The sequence below is a fragment of the Canis aureus genome, chromosome 14 (genome assembly GCF_053574225.1).
Source record: "Canis aureus isolate CA01 chromosome 14, VMU_Caureus_v.1.0, whole genome shotgun sequence".
In the NCBI taxonomy this organism is placed as follows: domain Eukaryota; kingdom Metazoa; phylum Chordata; class Mammalia; order Carnivora; family Canidae; genus Canis; species Canis aureus.
In genome coordinates, this window is record NC_135624.1 from 43,378,043 (window position 1) to 43,405,202 (window position 27,160).

General features: G+C 37.7%; 1 pseudogene; it reads right to left on the reverse strand.

Annotated features, from left to right (window-relative positions):
- Window positions 1–2,079: 2,079 nt before the first annotated feature.
- On the reverse strand, window positions 2,080–26,907 carry LOC144283011 (small nuclear ribonucleoprotein Sm D2 pseudogene; annotated as a pseudogene).
- Window positions 26,908–27,160: the final 253 nt, after the last annotated feature.

Sequence of the window (27,160 nt, forward strand, 5' to 3'; positions counted from 1 at the left end):
CTTTTTTTTGTCATTATTCATGTATGTCTCTCTCAGTTAATAATAATTTTTGAGATTTTCTTTTAGAAAAGAAACATCAAAGTGGTGTTTATTTATTTATACAAGCTCATGGAAGATTGTTTAGCAAAAATGATCCAAATTGTTGACAAGTTTTGGGTAGGAACAAAAAGAAATAAACAACCCCAGAGAGTCTCACTCCATCTGTTAATGACTGAAGGCTAGTGCTGGCACATAACCAAAAATTTACCTGCAGGCTTTTTTTTTTTTTTTTTAAGGAATATAAGAAAAATTGTGGCTTTTTATTTAACCACACAAAATTCTATTACTTTGCTTTTATATATCTCTCGCATCTCTCCGTTTTAATGATAATTGGATAAAGGAATTTGTCCTTAAAGGAGAGAGGTAGGTGAGTGGTTATAAATCACCACCGAAAGAGATCTCATCTAGAATCAGCAGGGATTGGAAGTTGTCATTCTGTCCACTTGGAAAAAGAAGCTGAGATGAGGGGCTGGGAGTTGGGGAGTATTTTGGGGAAGGGGCCGGAGAGTCAGAACAGGACTTGTCCTTGGGTTATTCAGAGAAGCTTCGGTTCTTTACCCCAGTGTAATCCTAGCATAATTGGATGGGATAGTTATTGCTTACATTTACAGACCCTGATCAGCACAGATGTGTAGCTGGTTTCTGGGAAGACAAGGAAAGAGAAATTAAATCCTATCAGGATTGCCTGTGTTTCTGTCTCTTTCTCTGCTGGCTTTATTATCTGTTAATATGAATGGGTAGCCTCATGGCAGCGAGGGACACAGACACAGCACGGAGCTCTTTGCTCAATACCTGTAGCCTATCAATCAGAGATGAAGAGAGAAGCTGATGAGCCCTCCTTGGGCTTTGAGCACTTACTTGGATGGGTCACTAAGTCATATTATACATTATATTGAGCCTCCTTTGGGACGTGTACAGTTTGTATGACCAGGGGAGTAGGACCATGTATCAGAAATAGGAGGGTGAGCACAGATCTGGGGACCCTGTAACCAGACACCAAGGTATCAACCTAACAGGAGATTTTCTTTCTAGTGGAGCCAAGTTAGAGACAACATTATGCTTCCCTTTCAAAAACAATGAAGACACTGTGAACACCTGAGTCATATGAGGTAAATGATTTACATTCATTATCATTATTTAAAAATAATTTGCTTAACTTATTTTTTTTTAATTTCATGAAAACGAGTTTGATTTTGACTAGGGCAAGCACTGAGAACTATTTTTGAATAATAATGGAAAAGCATTAGAAAGTAAATGAAATAGGGGCACCTGGGGTGGCTCAGTTGGTCAAGTGTCTGGCGTTTGATTCTGGCTCAGGTCATGGTCTCCGGGTGGTGAGATGGAGCACCTTGTCAGGCTCTGCACTCAGGGGGAAAATCTGTTTGGGATTCTCTCTCTCATTCTTCCTCTGCTCCTCCCCCTTAAAAAAAGGGGTAAATGAAATAATACTATTTGTCAAATATACACATAGATGTATAACCATTTAAGAGATTACTCATGAGGTTTTAAAAATCTAATCAGAAAACCTGACCTACACTAAGACTAAAATTTAGAAAGACTTCCTCACAATATAGATTTTACTCAAGTTAAATTATTTTCATATTTACTGTACCAATAACAAAATTTCTGATTCTCATTTATTTAGCTTATTTATTTCTTTGGGGTTTTCCAGAAGCACTTAGCCCTGGTTATGTTTTCTCAACTCTACTAACGTGCACACTAGTCTTACTAGCTAAGAAACAGAAGTACAGACCTTCCTTAGCTTATGATGGGGTTGTGTCCCAGTAAACACATCACAGGTTGAGAAGTATCATAAATCAAAATGCATTTAAATACATATAACCTACCAAACATCATTGCTTAGCCTCACCTACCTTAAATCTGCTCAGAAGGCCTACGCTAGTCTACAGTTGGGCAAAATCATCTAACACAAAATCTAGTTTATCACACAGTGGGGGATATCTCATGTAATTGATTGACTACTGTAATGAAAATGAAAAACAGAATCTTGGTATGCGTATCTGTTGTCTACCCTCACGATCATAGCCTGACTGGGATCTGCTGATCGATGCCACTATCCAGCTTCCCTGTCAATAAGAAAACATGAAAATTCAAAATTCAAAATATGGCTTTTACTGAGTGTGTAGCCCTTTTGCACCATCGTAAAGTCAAGAAATCTTAAGTCCAACCACTGTAAGTTGGGGAAATGGCATGTGAAATGTCTTTGTTAGGCGTGTTCACGACAACAACAAAACACATAGACAAGAAAAGTCTTTAGGCTTAGTGAAGGATAATGGATGCAAATAAAAAATACAAATAAACAAACAGAAAATTCTAGAAATGAAAATACAGTTTCTGAAATTTCAAAAAATATCTCCATGTAAATAAATATTTTTTAAAATTAGAGGACATGCTATAAATTTTCTCCAATAAATTAAGCTGAGGAAAATAACATTACATCATGTAATTCTCAAACAACAGAATGCAGCATTACAGAATGGATGTAATATTTTCAGGGAATATTTATTTAGCATAGATGATGATATACTTTACTGATGAAGTTTTAAAAGGACTTGATAGAATGTAAATAGGTAGATTTTCAAAGATGGATGAAAGGTATTTACAGAGTACTTTGGAAAAACAAGTATTATAATGGAGGACCTAGTAGAACTTTCTTTCCTGTGGAATTCACACTTTAATATATCAGAGACTTTCAACTGATTTCAGGACATGTAAAAAGTGTTATGTCAGAAATTTAAATTTGAAAAATCTTTTCAACATAAATGTTATTGAAAAAGCACTGGGTTTTCATGTTCTATTGAAATATTAACCTATCACTCAACAGTTGTGTAACCTTCCACAAGCCGTGCTCTCTATTTATTCACTTTTAAAATGAAGAGTTTGGACCAGGGGATCTTAAAGACTCTTTATAACATTAAATATTCTGAGTCTATAGCTGCAGTTCTTAATCTTACACCCATGTTCACTGAACTCGAATGCATCATATTTTGAATATTGGTTAAAACGCATTTTGGGAAAAGGAATTTCCATATTTTTAGTTAGTACTTTAAAGAATTTTATTACACCCCCCCCCCATTAAATTTTACTGATTTAGGACAATATTATTGAGACAGAATTGATCTTTTCTTTCAGGATTGAATTCTGAAGAGCAAGACCATTCTCAGTGAAAATGTAAGATATCTTTGAGTGCATAATAATTTTTTTTTATTCATTCATGTTACTATTTACTTATAACAGATTCTGTTACCTTCTAAAAATCCTATATTGGTAACCAGCTTATCCGAACAAAAGAATAGAAATATCTAATTAGTCATACCTCCATTATTGATTAGGTGAAATATATCCAAGGGAGACAATGACAGAGATTTTGTTTAGATGTGTTCATTCACTCATTCATCAAATATACAATGAGCCCCTCCAGAGGCAGCGTGTTGCTCTAATCACAGCAGTAAGTTAAATGACTTAACTTTATGGCACTTGAATTTCAGTGAGAAAGACCACTGATAAATGAATACAGCAAAAATATAAACAAGGTTTTGTCAGAGAGTGCTGAATTATATAAAGGAAAATATCAGGAAGCAAGAGTCTCCCAGGCTGGTTTTGTAGAGGAAAGATGGATTCTGGTTTAATTATGGTGTTCAGGGAAGGGTTTTGTGAGGAGGTGGTCTTTGAGCAGAGATCTGATTGAAGGGAGGCTAAGGAGGAGCTCTGTAAATTCCAAGGGAGGAGAGATCCAGGAAGAGGGAAGAGTAAGTCCAAAAGTCCTACGTCAGATTTATGGCAAGGTTGTTGGAGAAAAGTGAAGAGATGAACACGACACGATGACAAAGAAAGAGAGGTCTGGTTCCTAACTTCACCATATCCCATTTAAACTATCTTTGTGCCTCTGACAAATTTCAAATAGACATCCTGTAGCTTTCATTTTAAAAGGATGACTGGCTATTGGATGGAGCCAGTGGAAGGAAAAATAGATATTGGTGGTCCAGGTAAGAGGAAATGAAAATTTAGGAGAACAAGACTAATTTCTTAAACTAAGAGATGAATGACAGAGGAGCCATCATCAAACCTCTGTCAAATCACTAAGGACTCCTCTTCTGGCTTGTGGCCTGGCCAAAAGCAGTGATGTCTTAAGAAATTCATGTTTTTCCTGAAACTATTTGTAATCTTTTCCAGGTTAGATTTAGATTGTAGGAGCTCCTGTTTTAAAAGAAGTAATTTTAAACCTTGTGGTGATAACAATATCCATAGCTTAGATTCAGCTTTTAAGCAAGCTCATAAAGTTTTTGTCTGATTTAAGCTATTCTATTTCAGGATGTATTGGGAGAACTGGGAATTCATAATATTTTGTAGGCGGTAAATTCAGTTGCTTTCCTAGCAGGGTAGAACGTTAAGGTTAAATGAGATAATGCACTGGAGAACACTTTGCTCTCTTTGGAGGAAAGTTTTTATATAAATTATTGTATTTCTCTTGTTGTTCTACATTTAATGTGGTATGTGCATATAACCATGCCATTTAACATGCTTTTATAAGTATTTTCTTTTATACCAGCAGAGTTATTTCCTCACTGCCAGATAATGCGAGGTTGGCTCTCACCCAATATTTTAATTTTGGTGTATATTGTTTCTCTCTAGATATGTGAAAAATAAGCCTACAGAAATGTCCAAATATACATGGTTTTCTTTTCTTAAGAAAACTCAATACGTAATGTAGTAAATTAAGAACTGATTATTCACTCTCCAAGGGAATTCACAAAAGGAAAGTACTCATCTTGTAAGATCCTTAAGGGATTTATGAAACGATCCAATTATGAAAATATACCATTGAAAAATGTATTTATGGATATTTTAGAGAAATATATCACTATCTCTATATATAGTATAAAAGGTTGTAGTCATGAGTTACTCTGGCACCTTCACTACAGTCTTCTTTATAGAACTTCTTTAATCTCCGCTTCTTGTCCTTACTGTCAAAAAAACATCATACCACACGCCTCAGGGATAGAAATATGGCAAGACAAAGAAACATTTTATACCCTCTCATGTGTGTGAGCTAACATGATCTACTCTGTCAGCTGCCATTCTGCATAACTGTCAGAGATTCCCTCAGGTTCATCTGCAAAGCTTGATTTCTCACTGATTACTTCTGAAAATTCAGCTTCCTCTAATTCAACTTAAATATCTCAAAATATAATTTAGCGATACTATTTTAAGACTGCACTTTAAAATTCAACTGTGTTACTGTGCCAAATAATTTTTGGCCATGAATCCATTCATTTATTTAATTCATCTATCAAAACAGTATAAGAGACACCTATACCAGACCTGTGACGTCAGGTAACACGAAGTCCCTTCATATGAGAATCTCATAATTCAGTGATGGATAAAATATTTTGTGTATATATACATTTGTGTACCTATGTATAGATACAGTACATTACGTATACCTATACACACATGTGCACACAAATGTGCACACGTACACAAAACAAAAATATTAAGGCAAAGATATGGACAAAGCACTGTGTTATGTATATATATACTGAGGACACTGAGACAGACGTAGGCCTCCCTAACTTACATTTTGTACAAGGGGTACTCATCAGACTACCAAAGTTGCGTAACAGAGTCTTAGATCGAAAAGGGCCCTGTAGGATGACATGAGCAATACTAGCTTGTGTTCTCTGCCTTGAAATTTTTGAAGAAAGAGGAAAAAAAGAGAGAGAGAGAGAGAGAACACTTGTTCTGAATGCACTTGTACTAGATGCAAACTCTGAAATTAGAAAAAAAAAGTATATGATTATTCTACAATTTGTCATGGACAAATAGTAAATAATATACTGTGAAACCACCAGTTGCGTACTTCCAGAGCCGCTGAGAATCCTTAACAAGTGTGGGGGAAAAAATGTCCCCATACAGAATATCTTTACATCTGTAGTCCCAAAATGTTTCTGTTTGTGGGTTCCAAGACACAGGCACAGGTACTGGCCTCTGTTTCTGGACCTGGCTTCTCGTTTCCGTTTCTTTTCATTCGATAAACCACAGAAGGCCTTTGTCCTTATTTGTGCAAATAATAATCTTCATGTAATAACATTTGGGGAGGGATATATGTTCCTCCCGTGAGTGCTGCTTGATATCGCTAGCTGTTTGGTGTGGTTCTTCTAAGTGGCAACTAGCTGCTACTACAGCTTCGGCCTCGCCCACTGGAGTGTGTCGTGCCTGGTTCTGAGGGACCAGTGGCCTTTCACTCACTCTCATCATGGGTCTCAATCCCCACTGATGAAAGGATCACTTTCTGCCTGAGGTGACTCTGTATCTGCTGGTGGGTGTGCAACCCAACACTTCCTTTCTACCAACATCAAAGACTCTGCTCTGGCAACAGTTCATGGATCTAACTGTTCGGCCCCTTTATCCTAAGGTCATCTTAGCCTTCCCAATACAGAGGAAGATGATTAGACCTGCGCTGGCTGTCAGGAAAGTCTTCACAGAAGGGATGTGCATCGTTGCTCCAAGGCAGAGGATGCATTTTCCGGCACAGGAGGTGCAGAAGACGACATGATCACCCCGCAGACACAAGGCACAATAAAGGCTAGCTCAGTGAAAGACTGGACTGTTTCTTACCTAACTGCACATGACATTTCTTTCCCTTTATCCCACAGACCTTTTGGAGAAATTGCCAATAGTTCGAAAAGAGAACACAAGTTCTCTCTGGCCTGTGGGTCTTCATACATGCTGCTCCCTCTCCTCAACCCTCTCCACCCTTCCCTATGCAAGAAACAGGCCCCACCTCTTACATTCACACCCTTCAGTTCTCAATTTGGTCATCGTTTCCTATAATCGGCCATCAGTGGCTCAACTTCCCCCCATCGGCATTAGGGCATGTCGGATATGCTCCCATGGCGTCCTGTACTTTCTATTCAGTGGCACTGATCTCTCCCCATATCCTTATCCTTTGGTCTACTTGTCATTAACACCATGCCAGAAGGAAAAGACAGTGTTGACTTTATTTTATTATTGTACAAGCAAGTACCTAACTCCAGCTTGACCTAGAGTAGAATTTCTAAAACCTTCTAGAACAGTTCAGGGCCAACCTTAACTGCTCTGTATTGGCATATTAGAAGCATCCAGAAATACTCTACAAATAAATAAATAAATGCATCTCTGTAGGAAAAATAAAACATATTTTCGGGTTACCCATATCAATTTCACTTTCAGTGTGACCCACTTCTTTGTCGGGACTGATGTCACCAGTGCTGATATTACTGAACCAAACCAAGTTTGGAGTGTTTAGTCTTACTATAACTTAACCAGTAGCTAGAGGTTCCTTCTATCTCTAGGGATCCAGAATGAATGAAATTTGTGCCCTCTTGACTACATCCTGGTCCTGGAAACTTTCTGTCATTGTGACTATTACAAATATTTATATTCCAACCACTCTGGATACAAACATCAAGATTTTCCTATTATTTCTTGCAAAGGGAGGGAAGTAGCTTACTTTAGAATAAGGATACATTCTCTACTACGAGAATCAAAGCTACCAGCTAAAACAATGTTAACTCTCTTTCCCCAAATAGACACCCTATTGAGGTAACTGAAGAAGCAAAAAAACACAAAGATTGGTAGGAGGAGTGATGACCAACTGAGGAACGAGCAGTGTGTTTTACTGCACTGAAATGTTAATGTGAAAATTTGACACCAACATCCAATAGTTCAGGTTGGTCGGGATGTGAGTTCTGGAGGCTCCTGGATTGCTTCCTTCAGCTTGTAAATAATGCAAGATCACTAACGAGAAAGAGGTGGTCATCAATAATATGTGATGATGTAAACGAAGCATGCAAATGACTAAAGCCAGTTGTAGTTCCACTAGTGTTGGTGGAAAACACTGTAATTATACTCAAGCAGTTTTGGGGTGCTACGGTAAGCATATTGTTTTCAGAAAATCTATTTCACTTCTCAAATGTGATAATGTAGTTGCCAAAACATTTGAGTTCAATTCCTGAGATGGTCACATTATTTAGGAGGCAGAAGCTGAGAGCAAGTTAGCAACGCGGGTGTTCAGGAGAGTGCCATCTGGGAAGGGGAAGGAGATCACGTAGGAATGGGCAGAGGAGCCATCAGGCCAAGATGCAGACCCACCATCTTATGCCATCTTATGTATGATGATGGCATAAGAAGGCTTTGGGGTGAAGCCTGTCCACATGTGTGGACATCACTAGGCTTTTAAACCACTTCTTGAATCAATCAGTGTCTGAGAATCACCCAAGAATAGCATGACCTTGAAGACTGAGGTGGACTCCAAAGAACTGAGAGCTGAAGGTTTCCAGATGACTCCCATGCTTTGCAGCTGGACAGCAAGTCTTTGTTTTCTGGGGGTAACCTGAGTGTTTCGTATCTCTATATGCCACAATTCCTAACATGAATTTTTTTTTTCTGGAGTTGTGTTTCTCTGGCTACTTTATTCTCAAATGCATCGGATACATAAGAAAGTTTGATAAATATTAACCCTGAACCTTTAAAACAAAGACACTGAGAAATTCTCTAATATGATCCACTTCTAAAATACTGGCTAGAAAATTTTAATAGTTTGACAAACATACAAGACGATAAATTATTTAATGACATGGATTTCAGATGGTAATTTTTAAGGATCTAATATACTCAATTTATCTAGATAATTAATTTTTATGAGATTCACCAATTACAAATTCTATTTATTTAATTTTTATACCCCATATAACATTCTGGCAGCATCTGATCAATCACATTTGTATGCTTCAAATGCAGCAGCAATTTATATCTGAATAATTTATTAAAATGTATCTCTTAATTTTATAGTTAGATGACAAGAAATATGTGTACAGAGAATGTACAAACGACTGACGAGCTGTGGCAAAGAGATTTTTTTGAGGCAAATATTTAAAACTAAATGAAATTTTGATTATATATGCATTCAATAGCACTGAGCCATTAAACAAAAAAAAAAAGAATGACTTGTTTATTCCATTTGCTAGACAGCTTTGTGATTTGGAATATTTCTAAGCAGTACTAAAGGCATTAGACATCTAGGCAGAAAAAAAAAAAAAAAAAAAAAACCTTAAAAACCCCTCAGTATTCACTTGAAGAAAAATCTCCATCCAAGTCCCAGAATTTATCATTGCTTTACTCTACAACTCTGATTTTGGAAAACTCTCAATTTTAAATTCTCTTTCTTCTTATGTATCATAATTTTTGCCATCATTTTATGTTGAGCCGGTAAAAAGAACAGTCATAGCAAAATACTGTTTTCTTCAAGATTTTTTTTTTTCAGTTTTTAAACAGAGACATATTTCAGAAAAGAAATCTAGGACACCAGTAAGTGTTTCTCTTCATTTTTCAAGTAGATGCATTGTGAGCGTTATTAACGGTAGTTTATATTAATATAGACTGTACCAGATATTGTAACTCAGCACTTATCCCAGGTTCTCTTAATCTTTCCCACACCACTATCATATAAATGTTATTCCTCCCGTTTTACCACTGAAGGAACTCTGGCACAGAGCAGTAGGGTGATGTGCACCAATTTACTAGGTAAGTAAACTATACTGTTAATATGTGAAGCAATATTCATCTCACCCACAGGCTAAGCTCTCTCAGCAACATTATATAAATATACATGCAAACAAATAAGTTAATTTTTCATGCATTTAGTTGTACATACATGAAATCACATTTGCTAACTGATAAATGAACAGAGAGGCAAATAGGTAGCAGGTGGGATGTTTAAAGGTGAGGAATTAAATCACCAAGGAAGGGGCACCTGGGCTGCTTAGTCTGTTAAAAGTCCATCTGCAGGGATCCCTGGGTGGCACAGCGGTTTAGCGCCTGCCTTTGGCCCAGGGCGCGATCCTGGAGACCCGGGATCGAGTCCCACGTCAGGCTCTCGGTGCATGGAGCCTGCTTCTCCCCTCTGCCTATGTCTCTGCCCCCTCTCTCTCTCTCTCTCTCTGGGACTATCATAAATAAATAAAAATTAAAAAAAAAAAAAAAAAAAGTCCATCTGCAGCTCAGGTCATGATCCCAGGGTCCTGGGATCAAGCCCCACCTCAAGTACCAGGTCAGAAGCAGGGAGCCTGCTTCTCCCCCTACTTCTGTGTTCTCTCTCTCTCTCTCTCTCTTTCTCTCTCTGCGTCAAATAAATAAAATCTTTAAACATAAATAAATCACCAAGGGATCTAAAAATAATTGTCTGATATCTACAAATATGAAAAGTAATACCAGCCTCATATGTTTCTTGTGAGAATTAAATGAGAAGAGCTGAGATAAAATAAGAGAAAATGCTTATCAATATTCTTGATGCAGTTTGATCATTCAATAACTAGTTTCTTCCTATCAATGCCTTCTCAGAGTAGGCAAAGCCAAAAAATTGACCTTTACTGGTAGCCTAAAAGATACAAAATAGATTTTAGGAAAAAAAAAAAAGGTGGGGCAGCTTAGAGGATATGTAAGTCTTTCTCTACTACTTTAAAGATACAAATTAGCAAACAATCACTAGACCACAAAAGTATTCTGAAGAGGTACTACCTCTGTGGAGTAGGTCAAAGCCTGCAGAGTCAGCCAAAAAAATATGATTTCAATGGGGGTTGTTAATTCGTTCTTTGAGATAAAATTTTTCCTCAAAATTAAATTGCAAACTTTGAAATCTGATATTGCTAATAAAGTTCGTTTTTCCTCACAACACTTGAAATTTTGAAATATTTCTGAAGTGCTTTCTTATTTGTAATGAACTCAAGAGTGTGTTCACAAACAGATCTGCCCTTTCTGAAATATTGGAATATTGGCAAAAGTCGGTTAAAACTTCTGGTAAAAATAGGCCCATAAATTCCAGCTTATGCAATAAGAAAACAGAAAAAAAAAGTCTTACATAGAACCCCCCAATCACAAATATTTTCAAAAGATAATTATCTTTTGAAATTAAGAAATTATCTACTAGCAAATCGTGAATTTCACATGAAAAAACACAAGCACTCAGACAACAGCCCAGTGTTCAGAGTTCTGACCGTGGAGACAGAGGCACTCGGATCTGACTTGTATCTCCTCCAACTACTAGTTGTCACACAATAATCACGTTAGTGTGGGTTTGTCATTCTCTCAAACGGGGAAATAACATTACCTTTTATTTATCTACTTTTTGGTAAGAATTAAATGAAAGAATGCAGGAAGAAAATCACATTACATGGTCTATGGCAGATAAAAGGAGCTCAGTCAATGTAAATTCATGTACTCACAAGGTAGATATGTGATCAACAGTTCAAGATTAATTATTTTCTTATATACCATTATTATCCACTGAGAAAATACAGTAGAAAATCATAACATGTTTTTACACATTAAGAAAAGTTTGAAACACATATTAATAGAACCATGCAACTTTTCCACAGGCTGTAAAAGAAAATCTAAATAAACAGGAATAAAAAGAAATCTATACCATGTTAGTCACATAATTGCTTTTCACCATGATGGTCTAAAAATTCTTTGCAATAACTACCACAATCCCACTTTCCAAATTGATTGTAAGTGTATGTGAATGGATGTGTGGATGAATATGTCTAAGTTGTTATTTATTTATTTATTTTTATTTTATATATATATAATATATATTTTATATATATATATATTATTGGAATTTGATTTGCCAACATATAGTATAACACCCAGTGCTCATCCTGTCCAGTGCCCCCCTCAGTGCTTGTCACCCAGTCACCCCATCCCCCCACCCACCTCCCCTTCCACTACCCCTTGTTCATTTCCCAGAGTTAGGATTCTCTCATGGTCGTCTCCCTCTCTAATTTTCCCTACTCAGTTCCCCTCCTTCCCTTATAATCCCTCCTACTATTTCTTATAGTCCCTATATGAATAAAACCATATAATGTTTGTCCTTCTCCAATTGACTTACTTCACTCAGCATAACCCCCTCCAGTTCCATCCATGTCAAAGCAAATGGGTATTTGTTGTTTCTAATGGCTGAGGAATATTCCATTGCATACATAAACCACAGCTTCTTTATCCATCATCTTTCAATAGACAAACTGAGGCTCCTTCCACAGTTTGGCTATTGTGGACATTGCTGCTATAAACATCGGGGTGCAGGTGTCCCAGCATTTCACTGCATCTGTATCTTTGGGGTAAATCCCCAGCAGTGCAATTGCTGGGTCATAGGGCAGGTTTATTTTTAACTCTTTGAGGAACCTCCGCACAGTTTTCCAAAGTGGCTGCACCAGGTCACATTCCCAAGAACAGGGCAGAGGGTTCCCATTTCTCCACATCCTCTCCAACATTTCTTGTCTCCTGTCTTGTGAATTTTCCCCATTCTCACTGGTGTGTGGTGGTATCTCATTATGGTTTTGATTTGTATTTCCCTGATGGCCAGTGATGCGAAGCATTTTCTCATGTGCATGTTGGCCATGTCTGTGTCTTCCTCTGTGAGATTTCTGTTCATGTCTTTTGCCCATTTCATGATTAGATTGTTTGTTTCTTTGCTGTTGAGTTTGATCAGTTCTTTATAGATCTTGGATACTAGCCCTTTATCTGATACGTCATTTGCAAATATCTTCTCCCATTCTGTAGGTTGTCTTGTAGTTTTGTTGACCATTTCCTTTGCTGTGCAGAAGCTTCTTATCTTGATGGAGTCCCAATAGTTCATGTTTGCTTTTGTTTCTCTTGCCTTCATAGATGTATTTTGCAAGAAGTTGCTGTGGCCAAGTTCAAAAGGGTGTTGCCTGTGTTCTCCTCTAGGATTTTGAGGGAATCTTGTCTCACATTTAGATCTTTCATCCATGTTGAATGTATCTGTCTGTCTGGTGTAAGAGAATGGTCTAGTTTCATTCTTCTGCATGTGGATGTCCAATTTTCCCAGCACCATTTACTGAAGAGACTTTCCTTTTTCCAGTGGATAGTCTTTCCTGCTTTGTCAAATATTAGTTGACCATAAAGTTGCGGGCCAATTTCTGGATTCTCTATTCTGTTCCATTGATCTATGTGTCTATTTTTGTGCCAGGACCACACTGTCTTGATGACCACAACTTTGTAGTACAGCCTGAAATCTGGCATTGTGATGCCCCCAGCTATGGTTTTCTTTTTCAATATTCCCCTGGCTATTTGGGGTCTTTTCTGATTCCACACAAATCTGAAGACAATTTGTTCCAACTCTCTGAAGAAAGTCCATGGTATTTTGAAAAGAATTGCACTGAATGTGTAATTTGCCCTCGGTAGCATTGACATTTTCACAATCTTAATTCTTCCAATCCATGAGCATGGAATATTTTTCCATCTCTCTGTGTCTTCCTCAATTTCTTTCAGAAGTGTTCTATAGTTTTTAGGGTATAGATCCTTTACCTCTTTGGTTAGGTTTATCCCTAGGTATCTGATGCTTTTGGGTACAATTGTAAATGGGATTGACTCCTTAACTTCTTTTTCTTCAGTCTCATTTTTAGTATCTAAGTCATTTTTTAAAAAAGAATAACACTAATGGGAGACACATCTTATCAAATAACAACCTAATGTAAGATCTCTCAGAGAAATGTGGTCATGAGAGAGAGATAGAGAAATAGATACATGAACAAAATACAATTAAAAATATAATATTTTAGGGATCCCTGGGTGGCGCAGCGGTTTAGCGCCTGCCTTTGGCCCAGGGCGCGATCCTGGAGACCCGGGATCGAATCCCACATCGGGCTCTCGGTGCATGGAGCCTGCTTCTCCCTCTGCCTATGTCTCTGCCTCTCTCTCTCTCTCTGTGACTATCATAAATACATAAAAAAAAAAAAATTAAAAAAAAAATATATAATATTTTAAAACAGGAGGGAAGAAATGGATTTAAGATAAGCAATGGCCATTTGAATAAAAATGAAGATAGATCATTATTTTACATCTTGGAGAGAAATTAACTTTTAGAGAAGTTAAGAAACTAGTTTAAACATCTGAAACCAGAAATGTATTAGAAGACATATGGAATACCATTTTTGTAATCTTAGAGTGTGGAAAGCTTTCCTAAACTTAACAGAATCCGGAACACATGAGGGGAAAATATTGACAGATATGACACAAAACAACTAAATTTTACAAAAGAAACCAAGCTAAGAAATGTGTGAATAACTGAGAAAAGTGTTAACATATTGAAAAGGGCAACTATTTATTTGTGCCTTTATATGAATACTAAAAATAAGTACATGGAAATCTAACAAAAATGTCAGAGTATGAAGTCAATAGATTTTAAATAGCCAAAGCATAAGTGTTTAACCTCACAAGTAATGGAATGGGTAGTTAAACCACTTTTTTACCAACTGGATTATTGAAAATTAAGAAGTCCAAAAATATTCAGAGTGGAGGCGATGTAGAAATGGAATGAATGAATGTTGGGGGAATGAGGTTGATATAGTATTTTTTCAAGAGTAATGTGACCAAATCTATAGATAAGTTTAAATAGTATTCATGCCTTGACTCAGAAAATCCACTTTTAGTAACCAATTAAACACAAATGTATGCATATTTCACCAAATATACTTACAAATATACCCATTACAGCATTGTTGTTACATAAAAATAGAAACAATCTAAGTTTACCATCAAAAAAGGAATCATTACATAGACCTTCCTCCATGCATGATGTAGAATTATATGCACAGCACGGAAACATCCAAAGATATATTGTTAGATACAGATTCACACATCATCATAACAACGATGTTAGAAACTTCTTAAATGTCAATCAATAATAAAATTATTACATTTCTTTTTATATGTATTACCTAGTTATATATACCATGGTATGGCAAAATTTTAGATATGCTATTTTGTGAAATAAGTTTTATAATAGCAGGCATGAGATTACTCCATTTTTATTACATGTGCAATCAATATGTGCATCTACACCCACACATGTGTGCATGTGTGTACACACACTCCTTTAATTGTGGCTCCACCAACAAAGAGGAAAGGAGGTGGCAGGAAACAGATAGGAGTTCTATGTTTTTATTTTATATTCTTTGGTGTTACTTGACTTTACTTTAAAGCACCACTTTGTTGTTGGGTAGGAATGATGAAAGAATACCAACCATGAAAGTTTCTTGCATAAACCAGGGCTTTAGCTCATCTGACTCTCTCGATCAGCTTTTGGATTATTGTTTCTTAAATTACATTTCCAGAGATATTAGTGTATGATGAATTGCACCAAACTGTCCTTGCCTAAAATAGACTAGAATTTTCCTTTAGGGATGCCTGGGTGGTGCAGTGGTTGAATATCGGCCTTCGGCTCTGATTTAGGATCGAGTCCCACATCAGGAACCCCGCAGGGAGCCTGTTTCCCCCTCTGCCTGTGTCTCTGCCTCTCTCTCTTTGTGTGCCTCTCATGAATAAATAAATAAAATCTTTAAAATTTTTTTTCCCTAAACTCATTAAAAAATGAAAGTTAGTTAAAATACTTCTCTCAATTTTCTGTTGACTTTTAATTATTAATTATGTTAGCAGATCTGTGGGAAAAAGAAAGAACTATGAAACTTATAAGCAGGTAGATCTGGCTTCAAACATTAATTGTTCCATAAATTGTGCTGAGAAGCTACACATCATAGCCAGTAGATGGCTTTAGTCAAAGAAGATGCTCAAAACATAGGAGATATTAGCATCATTTTTTACTCTGAAATGGTACACAAAATAATGAATGAGAGGCAGTGAGCTTTGCACCCAAATTCCTTCCTTCTTTTTCAGCGTGTGTGTGTGGGGGGGATCCCATGGGACAAGGGGCTGCCAAGCTAGGGACTCCATTTTCTCCAGCACTCACGTGGGGCCAGGGGCCAGGTGCCAGGTGCCAGGTTGCTGCCAACATAAACGTGTCTAAGTATCATGTTTCACTGGTAGTCTGAGCCTTGAAAGAAATAGGTGGGCCCCCCCTCTTATTTATTTTTATTTTTTAAATTTCAGTATAAAAATAAATAAATTTCAGTATAATTGACACACATTGCTATATTAGTGTCGGGTGTGCAATATAGTGATTCAACACTTCTATGCATCACTCAGTGCTCACCATGGTAAATACACAGTTCTTAATCCCTTTCACCTATTTCACCCATCCCTCCACCCAAACCAGTTTATTCTTTATAGTTAAGAGTCTGTTTTTCTTTGTTTATCTCTCTATTCTGGTTCTTGTTGCTGGTTTTGTTTCTTAAATTCCACATATGAATGAAATCATGCTAATTACTCTTCTGCAGACTAGATGCAGAGGATTCTGAATCTTTCTCAACCCAGGCTCTTATGTATACAACCAAATACAGAAAACGATTTTTTTTTTTACTAATATCAATTCTCCCAAGGATCCACATAACTATTACCTAGTGTTAGATGCCTAGGGGAAAAAATAATTCATTATATAAAATGGATGCTTTACGGCATTCGGGCTTAACAGTCTGAAGAATCTCCTCCCCTGCTAAGAAAGGCTGAGCGAAGGTGGGGCCGCAGGATGGGGTTCCTGAATCCCCACATAGATTTAAAAAACTCACAACCAACCAGGACATCAGTGTTGGATATTTACATAAAATAAAAATCGATTTCTAGTTTGTTAAAGCACTGAAAAACCAGTGTTGATTTTTTATTTCAACTAACATTATCTAAATTAAAACAAATAAGAGATCCTTTAACCACAGTACTGTGTAATTGTCTGCAAAATCAACAACAGCAATCAAGTGCATATACTATGCCAGTTATTGAAATAGGAACTGGAAACAAAATATTCATAAGACACATTTACATCCTAAATTAAATTTAGTTTAGGAGAGGAAGAGCAGAAATATGCATATTAAAATGATTGTTAAATACATTACTATTTATCAAGAAAAGCAATAAATATTGTTTAACTGTTTAATAAATTTCATTAAATGAAAGTACACTAATAATCACAAAATAAGCAATTTTATGGTACAATAAAATTGTAATAAAAATAAATATATACGTGTCTTACAAAATTAAAGAGATTGAAGGAATCCTCAACAAGGGGAAGCTGCATATGTGCCACTAAACTGCAAGGTGAACTAATGGAATAGAGAGCATGTCTTGCAAACTTTCATGGTCAAATTACTGAAACACATAATCATTACATGTGCTCAAGGATAATTCTATTATCTGTATCTGGAACAATAATGCGTTTTTACTCCTTCACTTAAAATATTTTAAAACCTTATCTCCTTCATTGTTTTAACCACAGAGTCATTATTTCTTACTGAATTATTTCATTAGTTTTTATTGAAGGATGTTACAAGATTATTGTGTAAAATCAATGTAGTGATGATTAAGAACAATTCTATTACATTGCACAGGCATCCTCTTTATGAGAATCTGTGGAGAATATTATTTCCTGTCTCTATTAGAGAGAGGTCACATACTTTCCTCGGCTAAAAAAAAATCTTTAAATTTAATATGCTGACTTTATTTTGATTTCCTGGATCTTGCAGACAAGTGCTTTTGAAGGCAGGGACTTCCAATTGGCTCCTCTGGCACACCCAAAATTCATCCTTCCTTTCTTCCTATAGTAATAAGAATCCTAAACTTTAGAATGCATATTTTAACTAATACGCTGATTATAAGAAATTCACTAATTTGTCATCCATTGGGTTCTATTTATGGATCAAACTGAACCATGAGACATGGTGGGAAAATGCATGTATATGCCTATGGCTGTCCCCCAATGACTCAGTCACTTCACTTTTCTCCTTCCCCAGGAACACCTCCACTGTGCCCTCTGATATTTTTAAACTGAGATAGAAAAGTGTGGTTTATGTATACAATGGAATATTCCTCAGCCATTAGAAATGACAAATACCCACCATTTGCTTCAACGTGGATGGACCTGGAGGGTATTATGCTGAGTGAAGTAAGTCAGTCGGAGAAGGACAAACATCCATATGTTCTCATTCATTTGGGGAATATAAATAATAGTGAAAGGGAATAGAAGGGAAGGGAGAAGAAATGGGTAGGAAATATCAGAAAGGGAGACAGAACATAAAGACTCCTAACTCTGGGAAATGAACTAGGGGTGGTGGAAGGGGAGGTAGGCAGGGGATGGGAGTGAATGGGTGATGGGCACTGAGGGGGGCACTCGACGGGATGAGCACTGGGTATTATTCTGTATGTTGGCAAATTGAACACCAATAAAAAATAAATTTATTATTAAAAAAAACACAGGCATATCTCATTTCACTGTACTTTGCCTTATTGTACTTCACAGATACTGTTTTACTTTTCCCTACAAATTGAAGTTTTATATCAAATAAATCTATTGGCACTAAAAAAAAAAAAAAGAAAAAAAAAAGAAAAAAGAAAAGTGCACCACTACCCAACTATGAGATTGGACGAAATCTGGAATGTTGACAGGTCCCAATGCTGGCGAGGATGTGCTGTAACTCTCCTTCGCTGCTGGTGGGAACGCAAAGTGCTTCTGCCACTTTGGAAGACAGGTTAGTGGTTTCTTACAAGGGTAAACATCCTTTTATCACAAGATTCAGGAACTCCTTAGTATTAACCCAAAGAAATTGAAAACGTAGATCCACACCAAAACCTGCACATGGATGTTTAGAGTAGCTTTCTTCATAATTGCCAAACCCATTTTTCTTTATATGGAGATGTCTTTGACATGTAAAAATATTGTGTATGTAAGACATACGACTTAAAGTCTAAACTTGTCTGACTACTATTGCTCCAGCCTTGTAGCTGGTATCCGTAATCCAAATTCATTCCTTTCCCCTCCACACACACATGATTCCAAATTATCTGCTGCTGTCATATGTCATAGTCATATGACTATGTCATATGACTTCCTTGTCTAAAACTCCTGAGTTCTTATTCGTATTAAAATAAAATCCAAACCTTCATCTGACCTCAAAGGACCTGTATGATCTAGTTCTCCTCTACTCAAGGTCCCCTCTGCCACTTAACCTTTATTTATGACCCATACACAAGGGTCTTCTAGGATCATTCTGATCCTCTAACATCTCAAATATATTATTTCCTAGCATGTGTTTGTAAAAATAATTTTATTTTTGGACCTTCTTTCTTGTACCTTTATGTAGCTGAATCCTTAGTCTGTTTCAGATTTTTCTCAACTTTTTTTCTTTACAAAAATCCTTTCCATTCTTAGCCTATCGCACTCAGACCACTCTTCCATCGTTACAACCACCTACCTCAGATTCTTATGTTTTTTCTTAATAACTTTAATTATTTTATATTTTAGATTGCCATAGTATTTTTTACTATTTCTTCCACTAGAGTGGTAAATACTTGAGGGCAAGGGCTGGCTGCATCAGTTCCCAAGCACACCTCCTGGGCTAACTCAGGGCATGGAAGAAAGGAGATGATCACTCTGTATTTCCTGAATGAAAATAAAATTCTCGCTGAAACAGAATTCCTGAGAGTTTCTGCTGGCCAAGTATTAAAACTACTAATAACAAAAGAGAGTCTTCTCTCTTCACCTAACTATTTATAACACTTGGCGAAGTTACTTACCATGGGGCTTTAAAAGGATGACAAGATAACAGGCTGAGTGACTCATATTTTCTGATAATAAAAAATTAACTAGATTTGATTCTACGTATAATATATAAGAAATTAAAGACTGTGCCAGATTTCCTGCTTTACAATTGGAGAGATATAAAAAGAAAATCAACAAAAAAACAAAAAATAAAATAAAATAAATAAAATAATAAATAAAATAAAATAAAATAAAATAAAATAAAGTAAAATTGGAGAGATAGGCTTCTCAAGGACACTGGCAAAGGCCCCTCGGCCACAGCGCTGGATGTCTTTGGGTAGAGCCAGGGTCCTCTTGGAGATCCTCTGCTCTGTTCCAGGCCCGGGCATCCGTGCTGGGGTATCCACTTCTTGCTTCAGGGGACTCATTACTAAACACAGCAAGTCTTTTAGCATCGTTGGAGTCCTGTAAGAACTGAATGTTTATAAATCGATTGTTCTGGAAGACTTCTTTTCTTTTTCATATCTTCTGCTTAAAACTGCTACGTGTTTTACATTTGAAAGCAAGTGGCTGCGTGATACCCAAGTTCTTGTTTTCTCTAACCTGAGAAGTGTGTGTGCGTAGAGGGGGAGCTGTGCTTCCTAAGGTAATCAGCAGCCTCTGCTACTGGGTGATAGGGGAGGCCTTTTAAATCTCTTTGATGAAATGAGCCATTTTCTGCTTGGTCTCGGCTTAAAATGGATCCCCCATTGTGCAGCAGCAAAAGCATCATTATACATCTTCCATAACACTGTTAAATTTCCCTCTAAGAAATGCAAGGAAAACGTTAGGGCCGTGTGTTTAATCACTACATGGCAAATATTGTGCTGGCATCCCAGTACTTACTTACCTTAAAAAATACATTTTAAGTGAGAAACATTCATATGACAAGAGCAATTTAAGAACCTAATAGCCCCAGACGACAAATTTTTATTTGTACTCGTACCTTTAATATCTGTGGATATGGACATGAGCAATAAATAACTGTATACACAGATGACCGATTATCATGTTATCCTTACCAACAGATAGTTGAAGGAATGCACCGATCCAGAGAAGCAAAAAGTCTACATAAGCCTCTGAAAAATGTTTCTAAGAGGAGAAACAATGAGGTATTTAGTCAAGTTATAAAGAACAAAATACTAAAGACTACGGGGAATAACGTGAAAAACCAAGTGGACAGCTTTTGTCATGGCAACGATATAATTAAGGATGTAAACAGGAGCTACTCTCAGAATTTATTCGAGGTAGGCTGCAGAAAATTCTCTAATTTATTTCCTAATAGAACGGATGTTAATTAGGCAAGTAGATGAATAACTTGTACCGTGACTGCTCTCTGGGCACCCCGCAGGGGCACAGGCCAACAAGAGCGCGGGGATGAGGAGCAAGGTAGAAGGACTGATTGGGGGAACGGGCACATTCCGGTTCGGTGGTTCTACAACTTAATTGTATCCCAGTCGCCTGAAAAGACTGTTGCAGTGCAGGTGGCTGGGCTCCATCCCCCGAGTTTCTGACTAGTTCTGACTTAGCAGGTCAGGGACACGGCTCCTTCTCACCCTAATAAAATCCCAGGTGTTGCTGGTTGCTGCTGATCCTGGACCACATGAGAACCACAAGCCAGGCTAAAGAGAGAAGTCCTACAAAACGTGCTCTGATGTCAGCACAGCCCCAGGATCAGCAGCGCTGAACACGCATCACGCACACGCCAATGTGGGATGAGGCACAGGGAACGAGGTCAGAGGTCAGGAGATAGAGAATTGAATTTGAGATAAGACAATATTTTCCAGGATTTGAGTTGCTGAACAAACCAGAGGTTCAAAACTCTCAGTGGGTGTTGGCCCAGCCTAGAAATTGCACTAGACCCTCAGTTGGCTAGAGTCGTAGACTTTCTATGAAAAGTCTTAATGAGAAATTGGACTATCCAAATAGTAGAATTTAAAGTGTGTCTGCTGTTTCATTTGTTTAATAGAAAAGAGTCTGTGGTTCATGAAACTCATGGGTTCACATAGGTACCTACTATATGATTCTAATTTGAATGATGTATAAGCCACTGGTGGGATCCACAGCCAAGGATACGGTCCCTGCCGTGGGTCCCTGCTGCCCAGCAGGCCCGCAGCTATGAGGAAGGGTGGGTGGGTGTGGAGTGATGATAAATAGGAAGTCAGCACACGTCTCTGAATCTGTTAGAGGAAGGGGATTTTTGAAAATTTAATTTCCAGCCTAAGCAAGCCACAGAGAAGAGTCCACCACAGTCTACGCCTTGTCCTCTTGGTGTTCCTACACATCATTTGAGCCATATTTAATGTCCAAATAAGCACAATAGGTTTTAACTACCACAATGCAACTGTCCCACATTAAACCCCAAACACACTAGCCTGCTCCCTCAAAAGAGGATACACAAAATCTTACTTAATTCATCTTGAGGTGATGTTCATTCTTCTAAGTCATACTACCCTTTTGATATTTTCTGACTTTGATATATTTTCACTTAAATACCGAAATACAAGGTTGATTACTATGAACCCATCAACATACCTTCACCTTAATAATGAAGGAACAGTAGCGAAAAATAGTGAAAAACTAAAAATAATCATAAATTGACACACACCTCACAGACACGTGTGTACATGTACACAAATACACAACAAGGAAGAAACGGCTGCAACCGCTAGTCCTCCTTGCTGCAAGTGACCTGTGGTCAAGGCTGATATTGATCATTTCCATTTTGCGCTGCCAATTTCCCGTTTCCTTTGATGTCGGAAAGCACCGCAGACGACTATGGTTTCTTGACTGGCACAGTGACCCCAAACTTTATTCCTTAAGCTTCTGGACCATTAAGAATCCTGCCTGATGGATTTGAAGTTTGCCATCAACTGTCATCACAATACACAGCAGCGAGACTTCTGCATGTCGTTCATTCTCCCTGCTTGCATTGTGTGGCCACAGCCACTTCCTCTTAATAGCTGGGAAAGAGGTTGAGAAAGGTCATGGTGAATAAAAGTTTAAAAAAAAATTAAATTTAATTTAAAAAAAAAGACCATGAAGTAAATGAAGGAGGAGCCTTGGAGGGACCAGTGGTGATGACGTGTCATGAACTGAGGCAGATGATTAACAGATAAATATTTTATAATAGTTGAAGCTAAAAACGCTTATAGGACAAACACGAGTTTTAACGTGGAATAAATGATCAGTAAAGAGGAACTGCGAGCATGGAGTCTCCCTCAGGAGAGGAACGGTGTGAGATACGAGACAAGGCAACCACAGAGACTGAACAGGGAGGCCCTGACGTGGTTATAGGCCCCAGATCGTCGCACCGCTGTATTTCTTGAATTAATCAGAATTGGCTCAGGAACTGGGTCAGTGCGAGGCATTGTAGACTGTATTGATGGAGCAAACGTAAAAAGCTGAAAACGAAAGGAACAGAGGGAGTAAAACGTATTGGGACTGACAATTACCTTTTTTTCCTCTTCATTTGTGTATCTGGCTCACACAGATCCTGGTGAAAAATTTAAATGACTGATTCTTTAGCATAAATTATAGATTAATTCTTCTGATAGTCTAGCATCAACTAAGCAACTAATTTGCAATCCATTTTAGAGTGCCATGGGTTCTTAGCTCGAGGCCCCGGCTATTTCATTTTTGCGTATTTTAATAACGAATAAAGTCCTACAATGTTTACTGTGTCCTTCTCTGGCTTGGAGAACTTAGATCTTTGTCCTTTCCATGAATTATAGCTGCTCTGATGTCATTAGCCATTTTCAGCTGTGAACACCTGGAACACTGGAGCTGTCCTTTGCAGCCTGGTATCTTAGCACGGATGATTATGCATTAGCTCCCCATTTTATATATTCCAAATGCTTTACAGCCTATGTTTTATTAGTTGCTGTTAAAAAACAAACCTGTAAATCATCTCAGGAGTATTATCTTTTTTTTTTCCTTGTTTGTAAAGGGAATAAAGCCACATATAAACTAAGCAGCTTGCAATCAGAGCAGGAACATCAGAGGCAGAAATCTCTATTTCTCTGAAGTGAATGCTCTTGGTGTTTCATCCACAATCTACCTCAAAATTCGAGCTATTTTTGGAGAAATGGAAAGTTGGACAAGAACCTACTGAAAATAACCAAATCAATATTGCAGTAAAGTTATTATTCTAGATACTTCAGTCTTCCCCTCTACTCATCGTTTCCAAGAAACCGGGGTTGGATTCTATGTCTATTAAGCATTTTCCAACTCTTCCATTTTCTTTATCTTTGTAAACATAATTCCTGGCTGGAGAGAAATTTAGCAGTCTGAAGTGTTACTTTATTTTTTTTTCCCTCCCAGCATATAAACATGGCCAAACCTATGACTATTTTTAGGTTAGTGTTTCTTTCAAATTCATGCTGTCTGATTTATTTAACTCTCAACCTGATCTCAACTACTCTACATTCCTCTGCACTGTTCTACCAAATACAAATCTAATATTTCACTGTAATATATTATTCTATTCTGTAGCTCTCGGCTGTGCAGCAAGGCATCATGTGTTTTAGCAAGGTCTTTAACTGAACGGTGAACTACAAACCACGTGGAAAAGCACAGATTTACAAAACTCCAAAACCAAGTGTAACTCACGTATTAATTTCTTGATGAACCATAAACCGAACTTTTATTATTTTCTTATAAAACATCCATTTAGAATATCAGTCTTCAGTAGAATTAAGCCAATATATTTTTTTATTCTGTTGAACTAGAGAGGATCATTTTTTTTTTTTCCTGGTCTTTGAAATATTCCTCCAGCAAGTCTTTTCATTCCCATTCCACTTAACATCCTAACTCAGACCCTAATCTCCATGCTTAATTACTGTTAGGGTTTTCTAGTTTGTTGCACTGGAGTTCTTTAAGTGAAACAGTATTCATATAAATGCACTAACCCCTCTAGTCACGCCATCCCTTTGAGTCAGCTCTTTTAAGGCCACTGTAACACACTTTTATCACATTTAAATTGCTCAGGAACATATTAATTCTTATTCCATCTAATCCCATTCTGTCAATTCCATCTGTACTAAATGCTTAGTAATTGGGTTATTTCTGCTTTGTAACGAGTCTACTGGGACTCAAGGAGAGGCTAAAGATCTTGAAAATGTCACTCATCTAGAAAGTGGGGGAATCGTAACTGGATGCAAAATGTTTTTGTTTTTAATTTATGCTTTTCCATTATCTTCTTCATATGTCATTATCTGTATGCTTTCTTTGCGATGAAAAAAAAAACTAATGAAAAAAAAAACTAATCAAACTGTATTTAAAAACAAAAAGAATGTATTCTTTGCAACAAAAGTATAGTTTCTCAACTGGGCCAGTACAAAGACTCAGCAGGTCCAGGACCTCATTAGCTGTGGTCCATCTCACAGTTCTCCTTCTTCAGTGTTGGCTCCATCCTTGGCAGAGTGCTCCACTCATGGCCTCATGAGAGCTCTTGAACCTCATTACTTACACATGTGTGTGAATGACTATGATCGAGAGAATTATGATAGGACTGGAAGAAGTCAGATGCCCATCACTTAATAAAGCAATTTGGACAATATTAACTTAGTCTTAATCACATTCCTTGCACCTTGCTCGAATAGTGAAATCAAATTATGCAATGTGTAACTTGAGCAAGGAAGTGTGGACGCCTGGATAAAAATCGGTGTGTTCTTATCTGTAGAAGAGGAAATGGGTGCCGATCAATTAAACCCACCAAGTGACTACTCTCTGACAATATTTGAAACTTGCCTTGGGAGGCCAATCTGTGTCAACTGCAAAAACCTTCTTTGACCATTCCCACTTCTATCACGTTGCTCATGATGTCTGGACTACAAAATTCTCATCCTTTCCTATAACTTGCCAAATCTACTTATGCTTCCAGGCCTGAGTGAAGTCCTATTGTCTTTACAAAAGCTCTCTTACCATAGAATTTGTAGTTCTCATAAGTCTTTAGAATAGTCTTTGAGGAAACATTTCATATTTATAATTTATGGGACCCTACTTAGACTCTAAGAGCCTGTTGAATCCAGCTCCATTTTTACTATATTAGTTCAAGCAAATTAATTAACCTTCTGAGTCTGATCTCTAAGACAGGCATAATCATAATATTTAGCTTGTGGTGGTGTTGTTGGGAGGAATGACTTATATACTACATGTAAAACTCTGAGAGCCATCCCAGATATAAATAAAAAATACAGAAAACTTTGACTGTTTTGTTAGTCTCTTTACCACCGGAATGATGCCCAGAGGAGTGCTAGTTAGATACTTAGTACATGCTCAATGACTGTATCTTGGATTTCCCAAAGCTAAACTAATGTCTGATATGGTAAAGTTGCCTTTTGAAACACATTGGTTCAGAGGACACATGCTACACACTGAAGGTTCATGTTCCCCTAAAATTCATATCTAGAAACCTAATCCCCAGTGTGATGATATTTTCAGGTGAGCCTTTTCAGAGGTCATTAGGTCACGAAGGTAGAGCCCTCATGAATGAGATGAGGGACCCTCTAAAATTAACCCCACAGGTCGTCCTCACCCCTTCCATCAAGTGAGGACACAATAAAAAGGCAGCCATTCAGAACCAGGAAGCTGGCTTTTACTAGACACCAGATCTGCCTCTGCCTTAAATGTAGACTTTCCAGCCTCTGGAACTGAGGGAAATAGGTTTCTGTTGTTTATCAGCCACTCGTCTATGTGTTTTGTCTTAGCAGCCCATACAGAGACAAGGACAAAAGAAGAAAGCCAGAGAGAGAATATTTACACCAAAACAGAATCACAGAAGGAGAAAGTGAATATTAAATGATGAAACTCATGATTAAAAATTACATTTTTCCATGTTATTGTTTATTTATGCAAACTATATTTTTAATTTTTAATTTTTTAGAAGAAACACAGGACTTTATTATTCCCATCACAAAGGGCAAGTCTCCGCAGGCTGAGGGGAAGAATTCTGATGGTGGGGAGGGGGCACCTACCTGCAGTGATGAGCAGATTGCGCAGGACCTTGATGACCGGGTCCCCACGGGAACATCCTGGAGATGTGGGGGTCCTGGCCGACTGGCTTGGACTTCTACCTGCCCTTGCCACTCTTGGCGACCTTGGCCCACATCTCCTTCATATTTTCTGACATCCTATTGCCGTGTCTGTCAGACGCCTTCCGGTGGCCAGGAAGCTTCTTGTTGCTGAGGCAGTTGATGAGCACGTGGGGGTTGTTCTTTACTGACTGTGTGAGCACAGTGTGGACCCCGGTTAAACCCTTCCTCCTCCTGCTTCTGCAGCTCCTCTACGGTCATCTCACTCTTGGGCTTGTTGATGAGGCACATGGTGGAAGGGGCTGCATGTCAGTACCATCTTCCCGCCTTGCTCTAAACACTATTTTTAGAGCAGTTTTAAATGTATAGCAAGGCCAAGGGAAAAGGTACAGGGGTTTCCCATATACTGTCTTCCCTGACACACACATATCCTCCCTGTCACCAATATCCCCCACAAGAGTGGCACATTTGTTACAATTGATGAACCTACAATGACACATCATCCTCACCTAAAGTCCACACTTGAGACTAGGGTTCACTGTTG